Genomic DNA, 7,334 nt, shown 5'->3' with positions numbered 1-7,334 from the left:
AGCATGGTTAGACTAGTTCTCAGCTTTGACAACAGTACGTTGGTGTACCTACTTTACCACATCTCCTACACCATTTGTCATTTTCCTTTTCTGTCATCTTAGCCAATCTGATGGGTATAAGATGGTACTTCAAAGTTGTTTTAACTGGCATTTCTGTAATTATTAGTAACTTAGAGAATTTATTTAACTATTGAAAGCTTTGATTTCTTTCTCTGAAAACTGACTGTTCATATCCCTTAATCATTTATCAAACAGGGAATGACTCCATATTTTTTTTTGTAAATTTGACTCAGTTTTTTTTCTGTATATTTGAGAAATGTGACCTATTCAGAGAAACTTGCTGCAGAATTTTCTCTCAGTTTTCTGCTTCTTTTTTCTAATTTTAGTGGCATTCTTCTTGTTGGCACAAACCTTTTTAATTCCATGTAAACAAAATTATCCATTTTACCTCCCATGAACCTCTCTGTGTCTTATTTGGTCATGAACTCTTCCCTTATCCATAGATCTGACAGGTAATTTCTTCCATGCTCACCTAGTTGTCTCTTGATATCACCTTTTTTGTATAAATTACATACCCACTTTGAACTTATCTTGGTATATGGTATAAGATGTTGATCTTTGCCTAGTTTCTGCCAGATTACTTTCTGATTTTCCCGGCAGTTTTTGTCAAACAGTAAGTTCTTGCTCCAGTGGCTGGGATCTTTGGGTTTATCAAACACTGTTACTGTGATCATTTGCTTCTGCATATTTTTTACCTAATCTATTCCATTGATCAATCACTCTGTTTCTTATCTAGTACTAAGCTGTTTTTAGTGATTATAGCTTTCTAGTATAGTTTGAGATCTAGTATTACTAAGTCTCCTTCCTTCACATTTTTAATTAGTTCCCTTGATTCTTGATCTTTTGATCCTCCAGATGAATTTTATTACTACTTTTTCTAGCTCTGTAAAGTAATTCTTTGGCAGTTTGATTGGCATGGCACTGAATAAGTAAGTTAATTTAGGTAGTATTGTTATTTTGTTATATCAGATCAGCCTACCAATGAGCAATAAATATTTCTCTAATATTTAGATCTGACTTTATTTGTATGAAGAGTGTTTTGCAATTGTGTGTATATAGTATCTTGGCAGGTAAATTCTGAAGATTTTATACTATCTGTGGTTATTTTAAATGGAGTTTCTCTTTCTATTTCTTCCAGCTGGATTTTTTTTGGTAATATATAAAAATGCTGTTGACTTCTGTGAGTTTGTTTTCTATCCTAAGACTCTGCTAAGTGGGTAACTGTTTCAACAAATTTTTTACTTGACTTTCTAGAGTTCTCTAAGTATACTATTTTATCATCTGCAAAAAATGATATTTTTGTTTCCTTATTGCCTATGTTCATTTCTTCAATTTCTTTTTCTTTTCTTATTGTTAGAGCTGGCATTTCTAGTATAATATGGAATAATAATGGTGTAAATATTGAATAACAATGTCAAAATCTTTGCTTTACTCCTGATCTTATTAGAAAGGCTTCTACTTTATCCCTTTATAGATAATGTTTGCTCTTGGTTTTAGATAGATATTGCTTATCACATTTTTATAAGCTCCATTTATTCCTGATTTCTAGTATTTTTTCTAGGAATGGGTGTTAATTTTGTCAAAAGCCTTTTCTCTATCTATTGAAGTATTTATGACTTTTGGTGTTTTGTTATTGATATGGTCAATTTTCCTAATATTGAACCAGTCCTACATTTCTAGTATAAATCCAGCCTGGTCATAGTGTATGACTTTTGTGATATACTGTTGTAATCTCCTTTTTAGTATTTATTTAAAATTTATGCATCAATATTCATTATGGAAATTGGTCTGTAGTTTCCTTTCTCTGTTTTTGCTCTCCTTGACTTCAGTATCAAAACCATATTTGTGTCATACAAGGAATTTGGCAGAGCTCCTTTACCTATTTTTTCAAACAACTTATATTAGAATTAATTATTAAATATTTGATAGAATTTGCTTGTAAACCCATATGGTCTTGGGTCTTTTTTTTCTTTAGGGAGTTTATTTATAGCTTGCTCAATTTCTTTTTCTAAGATAAGGTTATTTAAGTATTCTATTTCATTTTCTGTTAATCAGGACAATTGTTCATCCATTTCATTTGATTGTCAGTTTTATTGTCATAGAGTTAGTCAAAATAGCACCTAATATTGTTTTTATTCCATCTTTATTGATTTTACATTCGCCCTTTTAATTTTTTATACTGGTAATTTGGTTTTCTTTTTTTTTTTAAATCAACTTAGCCAATGATTTATCTATTTTATTGTTGTTGTTGCTTTATGAAACCAGCTCCATGTTTTATTTGTTTGATGATTTCTTTTTTACATTCAATTTTATTCATCTTTCCTTGATTTTCAGAATTTTTATTTTGGTATTTAATTGGTAAGGGATGTTAATTTCTTGTTTTTCTAGTATTTTTTTAATTGCATGTGCAATTAGTTGATCTGATCTTTCTCTCCTTTACTGATGTAAGCATTTAGAGATATAGATTTTCTTCTAAGTACTGCTTAGGCTGCATCCCAAAAATTTTGATATGTTGTTTCATTTTTGTAATTCTTTTTAATGAAATTATGGATTGTTTCTATGATTAGTTCTTTGGCCCATTCATTTTTTAAGTTCTTTAATGAATATAATTTTTATTGCATTATAATCAGAAAATAATGCCTTTAATATTTCTGCTGTTCTGCATTTGTTTGTGTGATTTCTACACCCTACTATATGGACAATTTTTGTGAAAGTGCTATGATATATAAATATACTCACTTTTAATTCCATTCAATATTTCCCAGAGCTCTATCAAATCTAACTTTTAAAAAATTGTATTCATCTCTTTTAACTCTTTCTTGATTATTTTATGATTAGAGTTATCCAGGTCTGAGTGGGGTAAACTGAAGTCCCCTACTAGTATATTTTTACTATTTCCTACTGCAACTCATTTAACTTTTCCTTCAAGAATTTGGATGCTATGCCATTTGGTGCATATATGTTCAATTATGGTATTAATACATTGTTTATAGTACCTTTTAGCAAAATATCATTTCTTTGATTCTCTCTTTTAATTGGGTCTATTTCTGCTTTTGCTTTGACTCAAGATGATTGCTACTCCTGTTTTGTTTTTTTACTTCAGCTGAAGCACAATAGATTGAGCTCCAGCTCTTTATTTTAATTCTGTGTGTATCTTTCTGTTTCAAGTATGTTTCCTGAAAAACAACACATACTATTGGGTTCTGACTTCTAATCCATTCTTCTATCTGCTTCCATTTTATAGATGAGTTCATCCCATTCACATTCACTGCTATATTGTTAACCAGGTATTTCCCTACAACCTACTCCCTTATATTTATCTTTTTTTATTCTATACCCTTTCTCAAGAATTTGTTTTGCTTCTGACCACTACCACCTTCCCTCTTATTGATCCCCCTTTCTCTTAGTCCTTTCCTCTCCTATTTTCCTGTTGGGTGAGATGAATATCTGTGCCCAATTCTGTCTATATGTATATTCTTCTCTCCCTGAACCTGATTAAGCATTGCATACTCCCCACTCCATTTTTCTCTTCATTGTATAAACTCTTCCTTACATACCTCATTTATGTGAGATAATTTTCCCATTCTTATTCTCCATTCTTCCATCTATCAGTGTATTCTTCTTTCATTCCCTCTTCCATTTTTCTTTCAGGATCATGCCAACATACTTGACTCACACCCATTCCCTCCAACTAAGTAGATTCCCACTACCAGTCCTAGTATTGATAATGTTCTTAGGGATTACATGTATCCATTCCCATATAGAAATGTAAACAGTTTAACCTTGTTAAGTTGATTTCTCACTCATGTCTGCCTTTTTAATTCTTTTCTTGAGTCTTGTGTTTGAATGAATGTCAAATTTTCTGTTCACCTCTTGTCTTTTCATCAAGAATGCTTGAAAGTCTCTATTTCGTTAAACATCCATTCCACCCACACACCCCCTGTAGTATTATACTGTTTTTCTGAGTAGCTTATTCTTAATTGTAATTCTAGCTCCTTTGCCTTCTACAAAATCATATTCCAAGCTCTCTTCTCCTTTATGTGGTAGCTGCTAAATCTTATGTGATCCTGAAAGTGGTTCCATGATATTTTAATGTCTTCCCTCTGGCTTCCTGCAGTATTTCTCCTTAATCTGGGAAATCTGGATTTTGGCCATTGTATTCCAGGGAGTTTTCATTTTGATATTTCTTTCAGGAGGTGATCAGTGCAATCTTTAAATTATCTACTCTGGTGATCTGCCCAATTTTCCCTTTGGTTCTAAGATATCCGGGCAGTCTTCCTTTATAATTTCTTGAATAATGATTCTTATATTATTTCTCCTTGATCTATTTTCCAGGTCAGTTGTTTTCCCAGTGAGATATTTCACATTTTCTTCTATTTTTTCATTCTTTTTGTTTTGTCTTTTCTTGAAGTCTCATGGAGTCATTAGCTTCCACTTTTCCAATTCTGATTTTTAAGGAAATACTTTTTTCAATGAGCTTCTGTACCTCTTTCTCCATTTGGCCAATTTTGCTTTTTAAGGAGTTATTTTCTTCAGTGTTTTTGTGCCCTTTTACCAAGCTGTTAATTCTCTTTTCATAATTTTTTTTGCATTGCTCTCATTTATTTTCACAATTTCCCCTCTACCCATCCTATTTGATTTTTGAAATCATTTTTCTTCTTTTTAAAATCTCTTTCCTTAGCTTTTCTAGAAGTTTTTGTTGGGCTTATGTCTAATCTGCATTTTTTTTCTTTGAGATTTTGCTTGTAGATGTTTTCACATTGTTGTCTTCCTCTGAGTTTTGCATTGAGTTTCTTGTTATCATAGTAACTTTTTATATGCTCATTTTTCCAGGCTATTTCTTGCCTTTGGACTTTATGTTAGAGTTGGGCTCTGCTCATTTTGGGGGGTAGGGGGAAGGACATTCTGGCCTGTCTTCTATCTTTTATGTCCTCCTGCAGTTTTCATAACTCAGTCAGAGGGCCTGTAAGTTTTTGGTGTTATGATTCGTGGAGAGGTCTTTTCATTGTCCTTCTGGTTTATGCTCTGGTCTTTACACAAATAGGGCCTCTGCTCCTTCATGACTGTGACCACTCCTCTACACCCTGGAACTGTGACCTAGAACTGTATAATGGGCAATAGAGCTGTAGATGGCACTTGTTCCTGCTTCTAATGCTAGTATGGGGTTCCTAGGATCTTTTTCCAACCAGGTGCTCAGTCACCTTATCATCCCTGGGTGCTGTACTACTTCCCATGGCTGCTGTCACTATCATGGTGCCATTCTTGCCATACTATGTTCATGGCCAGCCACCACTCCAATGTCTGCAGACCTCTCTTTCTGTCTTCCTATGCTGTCTTGAGCTAGAAAAAAATGACTATGTCTTTTTCTTGGTTTTTCTCTTTGGTACATCTTAGGCTGTTATATAAAGGGGATGTATTAAGAGAGTTTGGCAAAAATGTTGGCTTTACTTTACTTTAACTCTGCAAACCCTAGCATCAGTTTAGAAGTTAACCTTCCCAGCAGGAAAATTTATTGTCTTCACCCTCTCTGGCCTCATTTCTACCTTCATTATGTACTCATGGTTTGCAACAAGCTGCTTTATAACCACAAACATTTATAAAGTGCCTACTGTGTGCAAGGGACTGTACTCTCCCTGGAGACCCAATTTAATTTCAGGCAGAGACCATTAACAGTTGGGTGGGATCAGGAAAAGGTTCGTATAAGGTTTAAAGTTTGCACAGCACTTTGAAGGATTCTAGGCTGTGAGGGACAGCTGGCCAGTTCAAAGTACAAAAATGAGAACTGAGATATTGTGCATGGGGAACAGCAAGTGGGATGGTTTGGTAGGAACAAAGACTACATGAAAAAGAGTAATATGAAATAAAGCTAGCAAAGCAGGCTGCAATTAATTTGGGGAATGCTTTGAGAGCCAACTTGAGAAGCTTGTGTTTAATCCTAGAGGGAATCAGAGGATCCCCTGGAGTTTTTGGGAAAGAGCATGACATATTCAACCCTGTGATTTAGGAATACCACTCTGGCAGCTTTGCGGACAATGGTTTGGAGAAGAGAGAGCCTTGAAGCACAGAGACGAATTAGGAGGCTGTTTGCAATTAGGAGGCTGCCGGCAAGATGGGAGGGTCAGTGTGAGTGGAGAGGAGGAGGTGGATATAAGAGACCTCATAAAGATGAATCAACAAGATTTGGCAACTGATGTGATGGGGAGGAGATGAGAATAAAGCTTTTTAAAGCACCTGCTATGTGCCAGGAACTATGCTAAGCATTTTATAAATATCCATTTTGTAGTTGGGGAAACTGAGACTAGGAGAGGTTAAGTAACTTGCCTAGGGTTACAAAGCTAATAACTGTCTCAGGCTTGATTTGAACTCAGGATGAGGTGGGGGAGGGAAGAGTCAAGGATGACATGAAGCTTTCAGATCTGGATAACAGGGTATATGGTGCTGCCCTCAAGCAGAAACAGGAAAGCTCAGAAACTAAGGGTTGAGGAAAGATGATGAGTTCAGTTTTGGACATGTTGAGTCTGAGAAGCCTATAGTATATTGAGTTCAAAATCCCAGATAGGCAGGAGAGAGAACAAGACTGGATAGAGAAATCTGGGAGTCATGTGCATATGGTACCTACAAAGATCACCAAGAAAGAAGATCCATGGAGAGAAAAGAGCCCAGAATAACGACTTGGGGCTTGTCCACACATAGGGACCATGGCATGGGGGATAATTGTAAACTAGAAGAATGTATGAGATAGAGGATTAGACTGTATCTGGCTTCTTTCAAGTCCCAGCTAAAATCCAACATTGGACAGGAAGTCTTTCCCAACATCCCCACCTTAATTCTTGCACCTTCTCTCTGTTGGTTATTTCCAATTTATCCTCTATATAGCCTGTCTGTTCATAGTTGTTTCCACTTTGTCTCCCTCATTATACTGTGAGCTCCTTGAGAGCAGGAAATGTCTTTTACCTTTCTTTGCATCCCCAGTACTTTGCACAGTGCTTGGTATGTCACAGTCAATAAATGTTTTCTGATTGACTGACTGGGTTTTAATACTGTCTAATATATTTTCTAGCTGTGTGATCCTAAGCAACTTATTTAATTTCTCTGGACCTCAGTTTCCTCATCTCTAAAATAAGGGGGCTGGACTGGATGACATCTAAGGTTCCATTGTTAGCTGTAAATCTCTGACCCTGTGATCCAGCAAAGAAGACTGAGAAGAATCAGCCATATAAGTGGGAAGAGAATGAAGTGGAGACAGTATCACAAAAACAAAACAAACAAAAAAT

Source organism: Trichosurus vulpecula, chromosome 3, assembly GCF_011100635.1.
Source record: "Trichosurus vulpecula isolate mTriVul1 chromosome 3, mTriVul1.pri, whole genome shotgun sequence".
NCBI classification, from domain to species: Eukaryota; Metazoa; Chordata; class Mammalia; order Diprotodontia; family Phalangeridae; genus Trichosurus; species Trichosurus vulpecula.
This window is presented reverse-complemented; position numbering follows the sequence as displayed.